Source organism: Sciurus carolinensis, chromosome 4, assembly GCF_902686445.1.
Source record: "Sciurus carolinensis chromosome 4, mSciCar1.2, whole genome shotgun sequence".
Taxonomy (NCBI): domain Eukaryota; kingdom Metazoa; phylum Chordata; class Mammalia; order Rodentia; family Sciuridae; genus Sciurus; species Sciurus carolinensis.
This window is the reverse complement of record NC_062216.1, coordinates 90,582,782-90,597,479: the sequence shown is the minus strand read 5'-3', so window position 1 is coordinate 90,597,479 and position 14,698 is coordinate 90,582,782. Positions and strand designations below refer to the sequence as shown.

Here is a 14,698-nt window from a genome sequence, read left to right as displayed (position 1 = left end):
AGGAGATAATGTATGGTTACCAACCAAAAGACACCTGTAGACAGTGGTATCCTTTCTATTCATGGGGTTATCCTCTTTATTACTTTTATTAAGAACTTGAATGAAGGAGGAAGAAATCAATGGTAGTAGCAATTAACTTTCTTCTTTTGGAAAACTCATACTTTGTACTTTGATCTATTTTGTCTTTTGTGATGTACATGAATTTCTGATAGGCTTAGTGTTAGCCAAGACTAAATGAAGTAAAATTTTAACAGTATTGAAATAATTCTCCATGTATTATAAGAATTAGTTGGACAACTACAGGTAGGGAATATCTGAATTAATGTTCTACTGTTAAAATATTTTGGTTGATTTTATGTTCAGTATTAGTCACCTTATGACAAGAGGTAGTTGTCACCTTTTATATCATCAGTATCAGATAGCCATAACCAATGATATAATAACACAGTAGAATGTATTCTGGTCAGTTCGCATGTGTCAATTCTGAGTAGAATACTTTGAAGGACATTGACAATATCTAAATGTGGTAAAACAGGATAAATAATCTAGAAATTAATAGTTCATAGAGGGTTAGGGTTAGGGTTGTTTAGCCTGAAAAAAGGAGAAACTTGGGAATGCTTTCAAAACAGCCTATAGTTATATACTTATAACTATAGAAAAAATAGTTATAAGTATATAACTATATATAATAATACTTGATATATACAAATATATATAGTTTTAAATATATAAATAGTTTTTCCAATCCTGAAAAGATTGACCTTTTAGTCAGTCAGGGTCTGACAAGAAGATGATGTACTTAAATGATTTGTAGAGAGTTTAATAAAAAGAATAGTTACAAGGATATAGATAGGGTTTAAAATCCAGGGCCACACTAAGATATCATTTCATAGGATGGCTACAATAAAAAAGACAGATAATAACAAGTGTTGATGATATGGAGGAATTGGAATCATTATACACTGCAAATGGGAATGTTAAATGGGAAGCCATTTTTTAAAACAGTCTGGCAGTTCCAGAAAGTGTTTACCCTCACCTGAGTTACCTTACGATTCATTAGCTCCCTTCCTGGGAATCCAAGGGAAGTGAGAATGTAGGTCCACACAAAAACTCACAGTATTCATAGCAGAATTTTTTAGATACTCAAAAGTAGAAATAATCAAATATCCATCAACCGCTCAGTAGATAAACTGATGAACATTGGAACATTATTCAGCAATAAAAAGGTACTCATACATGCTATAACATAGATGACTCTTGAAAAGACCATGCTAAGAGAAAGAAACCAGTCACAAGAGAACACATGTTATATGATTCCATTTGTTGAAATGGACATCCAGATAACCAAATGTCTGTTTTAGAAGGTAGATTAGTAGCTACTTGAGGATGAGGGGTTGGCAGGAAATGAGGATTAATAGGATGAAATTATTTAACACATATAAAATTAAACAGAGCTTCGTATATAGTATTGTAAAAGCACAAGATGTACATAGTACATAGTACATAATACTACATAGTATGGTTTAATAAAAGTGATGGTAGTAGTGATGCTGGTGATGGTAATTGTATAAAAATTAGTATACAAAAGCCAATTTTATATAATAAATTTGTGGAAAGTTAGTAAAAACTTTAAACCATTTATGGACTTATTTTTAAAAAATATTCCACATGAATTTTAAAGATAAAACATGAAATGTAGAACGTTCTCAGCATGAGGTGCCCACAGTCCCTCAGAAGCATGAATGTAAATAGATAAATTGCTTCCCACTCATGGTGAAATCAAAAAACAGTAGTGAAAAATAAAACAACATGCATAAATACATGGAATCAGAAACCATTGAGAAAGCTGCACTTCTGGTTACTAATAATATTACTGGGAATCTCTACTTCCACAATGTCCTATACCAGTGAAATGGCATCTTTAAAATGAATTGGTGATGTATTTATTTGAGCTGCAAGTTTAAAAAATTAGAACAGTACTTCCAGAAATCAAGTATTCTAAACTATTCACCTTTTAGTAAATAGTAAATTAGACTGTAAAAAATATTGAGGATGAAATTAGGTAATTTCTATAAATTTAAGACATCTTTAAAGTATTTAAGCAATATATCTGAATGTCCAGGAATAAATAGAAAAGTACATTCTGTAGTCTTAAGTATTTCTTCCAAACCCTACATCCATTTAAGTTGGCAGAGTATATCAGTGGTTTATTTGGATATTGTCCACATTTGTAAATGAGCATCTTCGTTTCTGTATTTTGGCACAGGACCATGTAAATGATTATACTGGTATATATTTAATGTAGTAGATATAAAACATGGCACAAAGTAGAAGTACCAATTTTAGAAAACCTTGAAAGTCATCAAATAACTTCTTTAAAGTCTTCAACATAAGGGACTTGCAAACCATGGGGTTGCTGAATTCAGCATTTCCATGAACATGGTCACTCAAGTACCTTTCCCCCTTCTCCTGTCTTTTTCATCCCATCCCTGAAGACCCTGACTCTGCAAGAGGAGTGTGGAGTTGTATACAGCACGCCTTCTGGGTTCAGCACAGTCAGATGAGGGTTTGAGGGGTGGAGTGTCAGCGTATCATCTCTCCACCCTTATAACTCCAGAAGGAATACCTGTGAAACACACGAGGGAGGACAGCATGCAAGTTTGTTTGACATCTTTCATGTGTCAGAAAGTTGACAATAATTTTCTCAGAGGGAATATTAGACTGTCCTCATTTTGCTATCACTATAAACTAAAAAGGAAAGCAATGCTAATATATATAATTAATGAAATTGTTAAGCAGGCAAATTTTATTTCTCCAAATCCTACACTTTCTTGAATGATCAGCTTCTTACATTTTCTTCTGCCACTTCACTTCCAGGACTGTCTCTAGCCACAGAGGAGTTCCAATTTATTTGTTGGTCATGCTGCCCATTGCTCCTTCTCCCACATGTAAACTATCACCCCTGTCCCTTCTTAGGGTCTTTGTTCTCCTGCAGGGTTCCCAGGCCTGTGGCACTTTGTTCTGACAACTGATAACTGCATGGCTCTAACACTTTCTTCCAGTCTTGAATCAAATGATACCTTGGTGAGGTTTTCCCTTCAGCCCTGCTGAAAATTTCACCTAGCGCTGCTGCAGTATTTCTATCCTTCCTCACTTTGATTTTTCTGCTTCCCACTCTCTTATCTAACATGGCGTATCTCTGTTAGTTGGTCTTGTGAATGTTTTGTCTCCCCAAATAGAACATGAGCTGCATGAGGGTGTAGAGCTTGGTCTATTGACTTCACTACTGTATCTCTGGAGCCCAGGATAGTTTCTGGCAAATGGAGACATTCAAAAAATATTTGTGGAGTACATGAATAATTCAAGGCTGATTGTGCCTGGGGTTCTGTATTTATGGCCATAAAAGTCATAAATAATTGTACATTGTTTTCTTCTTGAATCACACATAGGCAGCTTGGGGTTAAAGTCAAATTCTTAATAATTATTTTTATTATCCATTTGTGTTCTTCCTGAAGAATTTGTTTGCATCTATCACCTCCCTATTAATTAACTACAAGTCTTGAGAATTTATTTGTCTGACTTTTTTGAACACTAAACTATGTGCAGGTCACTCATAAGAGACATGCTCCAACTTTGTAAAGATACTTCCAATTTAATTACTAAGGCAAGACTAGCAAATAATCCATATAGAAGGGCATTTACAAATATAAGAGGACTTTTGAAAGAGGAATTCATAGAATACCAATTATGATTATGTTTTTAAAAATGCTCTCATCTCTTCTAGTAGCTATAAGATGAGAACATGTGACCTGGATATTTAAGACTTTCCATGTGATTCCACTAATCCACAGCACCTCCCACTAGGAACTATTGACGTAAGAGGCGTGAATGCGTTGTGCTTTCAGACAAACTCACCTTACACCTTATATATCAGGCCTATCAAGAAACTCACTGTGTAAGTTCAATTTTCTACTTAAAGAAATATTACCGATTCTATCAACTTCAGGGGAAATGATCTATATTAATATTAAAAGTAAAATACGTATTTAATTGTATGTGTTTCCTTTTTATGAAATAGAGTGTTGTGCTTGGTTGAACTGCCCTAGTGTCTGACTTCCCAGACATTTGTCATGTTCTTACCAAGAGATAGTTCTCATATCTTATGTCTTCTCAAGTAAAGATTACCCTGGCCCAATGTCTGTAGATGATTTTTTTCTTAATCAGTTGCTTATTGCCTGGTAGATGCCCTCCTTGGGAATTTTGTTTCAAATTTGGGTGAAAGTTTTAGGGAACTCTCTAATTAGTTGTCTGTTTTTGATTTATCAAAAGTTGGATTGTTTTCTTCATTCCTCCTTTGCGTTTTAGGTAAAGCTGACTTATAATCCAGGCTGTAAACAATTTGATATCATTTTGACCTTGGCTGACAAATTCTTGGGATTTCCTCAGTTTACTCTCTTATGTACTCTGCTTCCTGTCTTAAAAATGTGTCATGAGAACTGGGACAATTAAAAATACTTGCCCTTGAAAATAAGAGCTACATGAGTCTCAGTCTGGGGATGGGTTTATCTTGGTTCTGTGAGCTACACGCACACTAATTTACTAGTGCTGGAACCAAATGGGTTGAAAATCCTTGTTTTCCCACCAGATGGGTTATTTTAAAATATCACAAAACTTCTGAGGTTATTTACATTACAAATGCGCTTCTTCACACACATCAAGAATTGAGTACCATGTTTTGACAGTAACTCCTTTATGAAATTATATGTTGCGCAAGTGGAGTAAAATTCAAGTCATTCTCAAGGGAGCAGGCTTATGAATCTGGATGAGGTCACACCTCTTTAAAGATGCAGTTTGATAATCCGACATCAAAACAAAGGAATTCTGTTAATCCTCTCACAAAAGTGCAAATTGCTAATCAGATCCCTGGGCTGGGCTGGCAGCTTGGTAAACAATGAGCTTGGCAGAAGAGCAACTTTGGGCGGATAGATAGCTGAGAAGCTTGGGATACCAACTATGCCCTTACTTAGCCCAGTTGGGTCTGTTGTTTCGAAACAATTACGTATGTCAATGGAGGTGGTTCTTAAGGTCATTGTGTTCTTGTGCTTTTCTCCTTCCATGTTAATGATGATGCAAATCAATCTTCCTGTCTTTATTTCACTTCACTGGTGTATAGGCTACTATGCCCCCTATATTCTTTTCACTTGGATGCATGTGTCTTTTGAATTTTCATTACACATCTCTCTACAAGCCCAGAGGGTTTTCCTTCCTTCCCATAACTAGTGTGGTGGTATGTGAAAAAAAATGATCTTCCTCTGGAAGGTGTAATTGTTGAGACTTTTTTTTTAAAAAATTATTTCTGTAAGTGACAAAATTTGATTGGAAGCAGCTTAAGAAAGAGAGTTGGAATTTGGGGGGTAAAGGAATACCAGCAAAGCAAATAACCAAGAGGGGGGAAGGGCAGGAATGTAGATGGGCCTCAGGAACAGTTGGAACCAGGAGTCACACTGTCTGAACTTGATGCGCTTCTCTGCTCTTCCTGTCAGTTTGAAGGTTGACTTTATTCTTTCTTGCTGCAATAGAGATTTCTCCATGTGGGTTGTTGACAGCCCTGGAGTTTTCACAGCTCACCGCTTTCTCCTTCTACTTAATATAGTATCTCAGGGAAGAACTGTAATTGGCTCCGCCTAGATCATGTTCTCATTCTGGACTCGTCACCACGCAGGCCTGACCCCATGTTGGTCAGAGCGTAGAAGGTGCTTGCTGTGTTCTACTTTTTCTCAGAACAGCTGTACACTTCTGAACCTGATCCTTCTGTGAGACGTAGAATTACTGTATCCATCTCAGCACCTCTCTTCTCAATCCATTTGGCCCTCTTGGCATTTCCAACTTGTCTCCAAACTTGACTGAGTTAATTTGAAGGCAAGAACTACAACTGCATTTAAAAGGGACTCTCATTAAGAGAGTGCACAAGTTTGAATACTTCCAGCTAGTTTCCTGTCTCCTCTAAGAGAGTATTTGGGTGCACAGGAATTGAGAAGTAGCAAAAATTACAGTTTGGGTGGTAGAGTCTCATTCCAACAGGAAAGAGCAGGGTGCCTCTGCTGGGGTACCTTATGGGCTGCAGTTGGCAGGTTGGTCTTCAATGAGACGAACAATGTGGTACATGGCAAATCTGCATCTGTAAGAGGAGAAATGAGTCAACTATAAAGGTCTGGGGCAGATGATGGCCCGGTGGGAACAGCTTACCCACAGCCAAAGCTTTCGGAATAAGAGCACTGTCTTTTTAAAAGCAGTAGGGGGCAAGGATTGAGGGAGTGCTCACAGCGGTAAGTATAACACAGCTGTGCTCTGTTTATGCTTCGGCTACAATAAAAAAGCTATAAAATGTGAGATGTCATAGCTCCACTTTGCTTTATTTATACTATTTCCTCTGAGCTCTGTCACACTGCACATTCATCTGCTAAGTTGCAGCAAGAATGGAGATTAAAATATCACAGCTCAAAATAGGAGTCAAGCGGAAGGAGATTCATCATAGCCCTATTAAAAATATGTAAATATGGGAATGAAGTCATTTTAAAGCTATACAGCCTCCTCCTTTGAGTTAAGATCCCTTAAGCAAGCGGTGGCTATGCCAAGGACAGCAAGGGGACTTATTCTTCCACCCATGGAAATCCTTTTAAGATTAAAGACTGTTTGAATTGCAAATTGTATATGTTTTCCTATAATCACACCCAAGTTAATAATGGCAGGAAATCTGAAACAAGACAAAAAAAAAAAAAAAAAAATCTTTTTTTTTTTTTTTGGAAAATAAAAGTTGTATGTTGTTCACTTGGTAAGAATTTTTCAAATTAATGTATGAAATCTCTTTTACCTCAGTCAATGAAATCTGAAGAAACTGTACAAGCATTCCTAGGTAGGAAAGTTCCAATAAGGAAACTGATATTTAGAGATATGATCTGCCTTTCCAGGGTTCAACTACCCAACTGTACAGCTCAGATTAGAAGCTGGGACTTCTACCTAAAATTTTGCTAGTAAAATGACCTCTTTGAGCTTTTCTTATACCTCTAGTTTTGGCAAAAATTATTTTGCTCTGTTGTGTCTATACAGTGTGCATAGGAGAGTAAGGGATAGAGTTTTTAGATGGAAAGTCTGGAATACCTCAAATGCTATTAACAAGCCTTTTACGATCTCTTCACTGTGCTGCTGAGTGGCTGTTGATCTTTTGACCTCCTTATTTTCCAAATGTGCTATTGCTATTGTAGTAATAATAAAGACCAACACTTACTAGGTGCTTACTGGGTACCAGGAACAGTTCTGAGTGTTTGATGTGCAGTAATTACTTTAATCTTCACGGCAACCGTATAGAGTAGGTGTATCATTTCTCACATTTTGTGCATATGGAAACTGAGGCATAAGATTGCACAGCTTATGAGTGAGAGCAGGAATTCAACTGCTGATGTTTTTCCTAAAGCATGAAAAAAAACAGTGTCAGAGCAGTGGCTGGAAAAGGGGACACTTTGGGTTCCAGGTACAAATCTACTACTTACTCTTCTTTTTTTTTTTTAAGTTGTTGATGGACCTTTATTTTATTTATGTGGTGCTAAGAATCAAACCCAGTGCCTCACACATGCTAGGCAAGCCCTCTACCACTAAGCTACAGCCCCAGCTCTCTCCCACTACTCTTTATAAACAAAATTTTCTGACCTTTACAATTAATTGAATAAATTGTATATATATGTATGTGTGTGTGTGTGTGTGTAGATTGTATGTATGCGTGTATACATATATATATACACACATATATATATGACTCTGTCCTTCCCAGTTCATCTTTGCATGCATCTGTATCATTAGCTCATGAAAATGCTTTCTTTTGACCAGTAACTTTATTTTTCACATTGTTAATTGTTTCAGAAACATTTGTGTTAAATACTTCCAATATGTAGTGGTTATTGAATGTCTTTTGTCACATACTTTTCACTGTGTTTCATTTGTGCTCTTGAATGCAATTAATTGGGGGAACATAGGTGGCTGAGGACTTTCTGGCTGTGTGACACTGTGTAACTTCTTAATCCCTGTTAGTTTTCTCATCTGTAACATGGTGTAATCCAAGTATTTCTCTTATAGGGTTGGTGTGAGAATTAAGCCAGATATACATGTAAAACTCCTAGTGCAGAGCATACCCATAGTTAGCTACTATAAAATACCAGAGCATTAATTGTTGTGATTATTCTTTTTTTGCAGTGCTGAGATTTGAACGCAGGACCTTGTGCATGCTAGGCAAGTGCTCTATCACTGAGCTACATCCCCAGGCCTGCAGTTATAATTATTCTTGATCACCTAAGGCTCATTTAGTATCTATATCTCTTGCTCCTTACACTTTCAATTTTCCCATCCTAATGGCAAATCAGTTAACTTCTTTGTGCCTACATTCACAAATTTGAAAGATTAAGGTGCTATCAGAAATTGACCATCTACTTGAGGTAAAATATTACAGCAGGCTGGGACTTCAGAAATGGTGTAGACCAGTCCTTTAATGTGAGGAATGTGACACCTGAATGATCAAGTGACTTGTCCAATAACAGTAGAGACAAAGTTCTCAGGTCCCAACTTCAGTTTCCAAGAGAACGCTGCTGCCTTTCTATGTCCATGGCTTCCTCTTGTGTGACAGCAGACAGGGAAGTTCTTGGAATGTATAAGAGGAACCACAGTGCTCTTCTGAAGGTTTTAAATTAGGCAAGTTGCCCTGGTACCTCAGATTGATTGCCATTTAATATTTTAGGTTGTGCATCTTTTTGGCAGATTTCATAAGAGGATACTAGGAAAGAATCTGTAGGCTGCAGGGAGGACAAATGGTCATCTTTCTTGTTGACTCCTAGGAAATTCATGTTCCTAGTTCTTTTTGTGTGTTAATTGAGGTAACATAGTTTTACCTCAATTAGTATAGGAATAAATAGACCTAATGTGCTTAAAGAAGATAGAAATAAAAGGTATTGTTGCAGCAATTTAAATAGGGAAATATCTCATAAAACATAATTTTTGGTACACATCTAATGGAATGAACATTCATCAATTTTTACTTTAATATACACAAAGGAAAGCAGAATTATTTTCATAATCTATTTGCTCTCCAGAACTCCAAACCTACTGGGGAGATGGAAAGGTAGTAAAAAGTGAACACAACAGCCAGGTGCAGTGGTATACCTCTGGAATCTTCACTACTCAGGAGGTTGGGACAGGAGCATCACAAGTTCAAGACCAGGCTGGACAACTTAGCAAGACTCTGTCTCAAAATAAGTAAAAAGGTCGAGGAACGTCACTCAGTGGTTGAGAGGCCCTGGATTTAACCCCCAATACTTCTGGGGGTGGAAAAAGTGAAGACTAAATAACTCAGCGTTAAATCACCCGTTTGTTAGTTTCTCTCTTTCCCTGTCCAGATCTAGGACGAGGGTGGGATGAGCAAGGTACCTAGAATGTAATATAGAGGAGGTACGACTCTCAGGTGCCAACCCTGCACCCAATGACCCTGAGAACACAAACTTTGACTTGAATTTATTCATGTTCTGGTATTTAAAAATCAGAATATAACAGGTGATCAACAGATACATGAAAAAGTGCTTATCATCCCTAGTAATTAGAGAAGTGCAAATTAAAACCACCCTAAGATTTCTTCTAACTCCAATTAGAATGACTATTATCAAGAACACAAGCAATAATAAGGTTGGCATGGATGTGGGGAAAAAGGCACACTCATACATTGCTGGTGGAGTTGAAAATTGGTGCAGCCACTCTGGAAAGCAGTGTGGAGATTTCTCAGAAAACTTGGAATGGTCCCACCATTTGACCCAGCTATCCCACTCCTTGGTTTATACCCAAAGGACTTAAAATCAGCATACTACAGTGATGCAGCCACATCAATGTTCACAGCAGCTCAATTCACAATAGCTAGATTGAGGAACCAATGGAGATGCCCTTCAATTGATGAATGGATGAAGAAGCTGTGGTATATATACACAATGGAATATTACTCAGTCATGAAGAAGAATAAAATTATGGCATTTGCTGGTAAATGGATGAGGTTGGAAAATATCATGCTAAGTGAAATAGGCCAAGCAGCCCAAAAAACCAAAGGCTGAATGTGGGTGATGATACATAACGAGGGGACATGCGGGGGTGGGCAAGAAGAATGAAGGAGCTTTGGATGGTGTAGAGGAAAGTGGGGTGGGAGGGGATGGGGGAAGGGAAGATAGTAGAATGAAACAGAATTACCCTATATGTATATGTACGATTACATGAATGGTGTGAATCTATATTGTGTACAATCATAGAAATGAAAAGTTGTACCCCATTTGTGTACAATGAATCAAAATTCAGTCTGTAAAAATTTTATTAAAAGATAGAATATATCTATTCATTTTTTAAAACATCACTATTCTATCACCACCTCTCCAAGTATAGAAAGATATACTTAATATTATTATAAACTATGGATGAAATATGGTTTAGGTTCCAGGAAAAAAAATCTGCCTGGATCTCCAGTACAAGAGAATTCTCTTATGGCTGATGCCCCACTTGCACACTGGAGTGCCTAAGCAGGGCCACCCCACCAGGAGCTCATTATTAAGACAGGGTGTAGGAAGAGGAGGTGTTATTGCTACAGCATGTCTAACATGTGTTTGGCATACATTTCATGTTATTTTATGAACTTTTATTTCTTACCTCCAGTTTGGTTCCTACTTTTTTTTTTTTTTTTTTTTTTTTTTTTTTTTTTGGCCAGGGGTGGTGGGATACTGGAGATTGAACTCAGGAGTACTGGACCACTGAGCCACATCCCTAGCCCTATTTTGTATTTTATTTAGAGACAAGGTCTCACTGAGTTGCCTAGTGCCTCACTCTGACTGAGGCTGCATTTGAACTTGAGATCCTTCTACCTCAGCCTCCCAAGCCACTGGGATCAAAGGTGTGTGCCACTGTGCCTGGCCTGGTTCCTACTCTTAATTTATAACAATCCCCTTTCATTACATGTGTATATCATACAGATGCTCCTTGACTTAAAACGGGGTTACATCCAGATAAACCTATCACAAGTTGAACATAACTTAAGTAGAAAATACATTTAATGCACCTAACTGGCTGAATATTACAGCTTAACCTACCCTGCTTTAATATGCTCAGGGCACTTACACTAGACTCTAGTTGAACAAAATCATCTCGTCTATCCTACTCACCACTGCATCCCTGTCACCTAACAGAATGTAGCATTTCATTGTACACACTTGAGTATTTAGTGCATCAGGGAATTTTTATCTTAAAGGATGCTGAAATCAGTCATTTTTGTGCAGAAATACAACATGGTAAGATCTATGTTTCATAAAAATAGTATGGTAGTGTTGTAGCAAGTGAATAAAAAAGGGAAACAAGATGAGCTATTGTAGTAACACATTCTGCAAAAGCTCCTGGGAGAGATTCCTTTTAGGTGATCCCAAGCCTCACTCCAGGTACTTAGAGATTGTTTCTGGGCACTGGCCAGATGATACTTTCTCAAGTTTGCCTTCAGATGTGACAGTCACTGCCTACCTTCATCCCTTGAAAGGCCCGAGAAAAGTTGGAAGTGATTGACTGCATGTTGAAGAGTTGCCTTCTCAATGCTGTACAGGAGATGAAGAGTTGAATTTTTCAAATGTTCTGTCATGTATGCAATAAATACAAACTAATAGTTCGTTGTGCATTTATTTTTCAGAATGGGTTCGTGAATCCTCAGTGCTGAGAGTAGTAATCTGGGGTATGTGTCGTTAGTTCAACCATGCCTGATTCTTGTTTTCAGAGCAAAAAACTGGAGAGCAGTCAATAAAAGATTTCCAGGATCCTGTGTTCCTGTGCAACAAAATGATTACAAAGTCACTGGCTACAATAGTGCCAATTCCTTAGTGCACGGTTTTGCAGATCAGCAGTCCTGCCCTACCTGGTTGGGGTCTGTGCTCAGGGTATGAGGCTTAAATCAAGGGTGACCAGGCTGAGTTCTTATCTGTAAGTCCTGGGCAGGGGTAATCTATCTCCAGATTCATTTTGTAGTCCGCAGAATTCAGTTGTGAAGCAGGTCCCTGCTCATTGCTGGCTGTAAGTTAGGGGTTGCGTACGTTCTAGAGATGACCTCTAGTCCTCCCATGTGGCCTCTTCTGTCCTGAGTCATGGTGTGTCAAATCCTCATATTTCAAATCTCCATTTTTGACCTTTAGCCTAAGATTTAAAAGACTTGGGTGATTAGGTCAAGTTACACCTAGATAATCTGTTTCACAATTTTTTTGTTTTTTAAAGAAATAGCAAAGACACAAAAAATGCTTTTTGAGAGTTTTGAGGCATTTTTGGGATAGCACAAAGTTAAGTTTTAATAGAGATTTGTTTATAAATGATATTTTAGCTCATGCCCAAAAAGGACAGACGCCTTGTAACAATCATATCTCCCTATAGTGAGGTCTGATTTGAACAAGGCATGTTGTAGATACATCAGTTGTAGTTTCTCCCCTCATGAAGCCAGAGCCCTCATTCTTTGAGTAGGATAGTGCCAGTAGGGTGGTACCTATCGCTACAAAAGTAAGAGGACAGAGAAAGAAGACATTTTCCTTCGGGGTTCTTTCTGTTGAAGGACAGGTCAAGATTGGAATAACTTATTCCCCCAAATACAGAGAATGTGAAGACAAACATGAGAATCTACCTGCATAACCTCTGAAGTTACCTGTGAGAACCACCAAGAGATGTCACATGAGTGGAGATGTCTCTGAAGAAGGTTCTGAGGAGTTCCCAAAGAAATGGGAGAACTTGGCTTAGGACTAGTGGGGTTCTTATATGAGTTGGAAAAGAATTTTAGCATGTGCCCGCCAAAGACATAGCCTGGTTTATTTATGAAAGTAGATACATGTTCAAGGGAGAATGCCTTTGGGGAATACACATTCAAGGGAGATGGGAGGGAAAGACGGTGAATAATTCTTCTTAAAGTCAACTGTGTCACTAATATAACCACTTATGGGGCAAAAGTCCATCATACTCATATTTCCAGGGATCATGCAGAGCATATTTACCAATTGGGGAGATCTTGAGAGTCATCTCACAGTTCTGTCTACTAATATTTGTAATAGTTTTATTTCTTTAAAAATAAGATTATAAGCAATGTCTTTTATAGAATAACCCATGTGCTTAGGAGAAACACAGCATTTAATATTTTATTTGGAAAAGGTAGATTTAAAAAATCTATCTTTTAATGAAGTTAATTTTCCACCATCTTACCTCAATAGATCCCTCATTGATCTTTAGAAATTTTTCTTGTATATGATCCATTGACTTCTAAATATGACAAGCAACTACAACAAATCAAATCCCAAACCTTTTCTATATTTATTAGAGGGAACTTGGGAGGAGGGGAGCTTTTACTGTTTGTGCAAGGAAAATAAACAATGGCCTAGAATCTATACATAAATCTCATCTGGTCAAAAGAGTTTGTAAACGTGAGATCTTTGCTAAGTTTACTTGAGTGGTAAAGCTATCCTTCTGGACTTACAGAAAGAGAATGGGAAAGTTTGACAATGGTACAGTTAGTCATTGTCAGAGTGAAAGGGAGCCAGCTCTCCACACAAGACCACTCTCACTTCTGACAACAATTGCAAGTTTGGGGGTTCCCAAAGCCATTCTTAGGTTTGACAGTTTACTTCAAAGATTCACAGAGCTCATTGAAACCTATTATTCTCACAGTTACTGTTTATTACAGGGAAAGGATACAAATTAAAATCAGCCAAGGGAAGAAAGCAGAGTCTGGGAAGTACCAAGCACAGAGCTTCCGTTGTCAGGAAATGTTACATTCTTGGCACCAGTGTGTGACAATATGAATATGCTGGGAAAATTGCCAACCAGGAAGATCACTTGAGCCTTTGGTGTCCAGAAAGTGTATTGAGACTCCACCACACACTGTTCACCTGGCTGCCTTGGTTTCCAGCCCCTCCTGGATATTAGTGTTGAATCCACACCATTAGTTTCCAGCCCCTTGTAGAGGCACAACTGATACCAAATGGCCCAAAGTCCCCACTGTAAATCACACTGTTAGACTACAGATTGTCAAAGCCTCCAGGCAAACAAGAATATTCCTATGACATTTTGAGTTCCAGGAGATTATCTCCTACTATCTTAAGCAATGGTCTGTCTCTTTTGGGCAAGGTTGGTTCTTCATACGTTAAAGGCAGAGAGGGAAAGAGGAATGAAAAATAATTTATCGACAGTGTACTGTGTGTTAGCACAATAAGATTTGTGTCTCCTAATCTTTTCGACATTATTAGATGAACACCACAATTATCCTTATTTCACAGGCAGTAGGTTTTATCAAAAGCAAGTAATTTATCTAATACTATGTTATGAAAATAGTAAGTACAGAACCAGGAATTGATCTCAGTTAGCCAAACTCCACAGGACATGATCTCAAACACTTAAGTGTGTTATCTCCACCAAAGCCAACAGACCATAATAATATAGAAGTATGTAGAAGCAGTTATTCTTGAGAATCAAGTTTTCAGAATAAAGTTGCCATTTAAATTTATAAGAGTGTGCACAGCTACTTTAATCATGTAGGATACAGGGGAGATAGTTGATGTATAGAATGATTATTTCATTGAACTCATATCTTCCAAGTGGATTCTAGTCTATACTTTATCATTTA

General features: G+C 37.6%; 1 protein-coding gene across 4 annotated transcripts in view; it reads left to right on the top strand.

Moving 5' to 3' along the window:
* Nucleotides 1–14,698, top strand: part of Sox5 (SRY-box transcription factor 5) — a 943,363-nt gene that overhangs the window by 162,271 nt on the left and 766,394 nt on the right. The gene's annotated exons all lie outside the window — the stretch shown is intronic.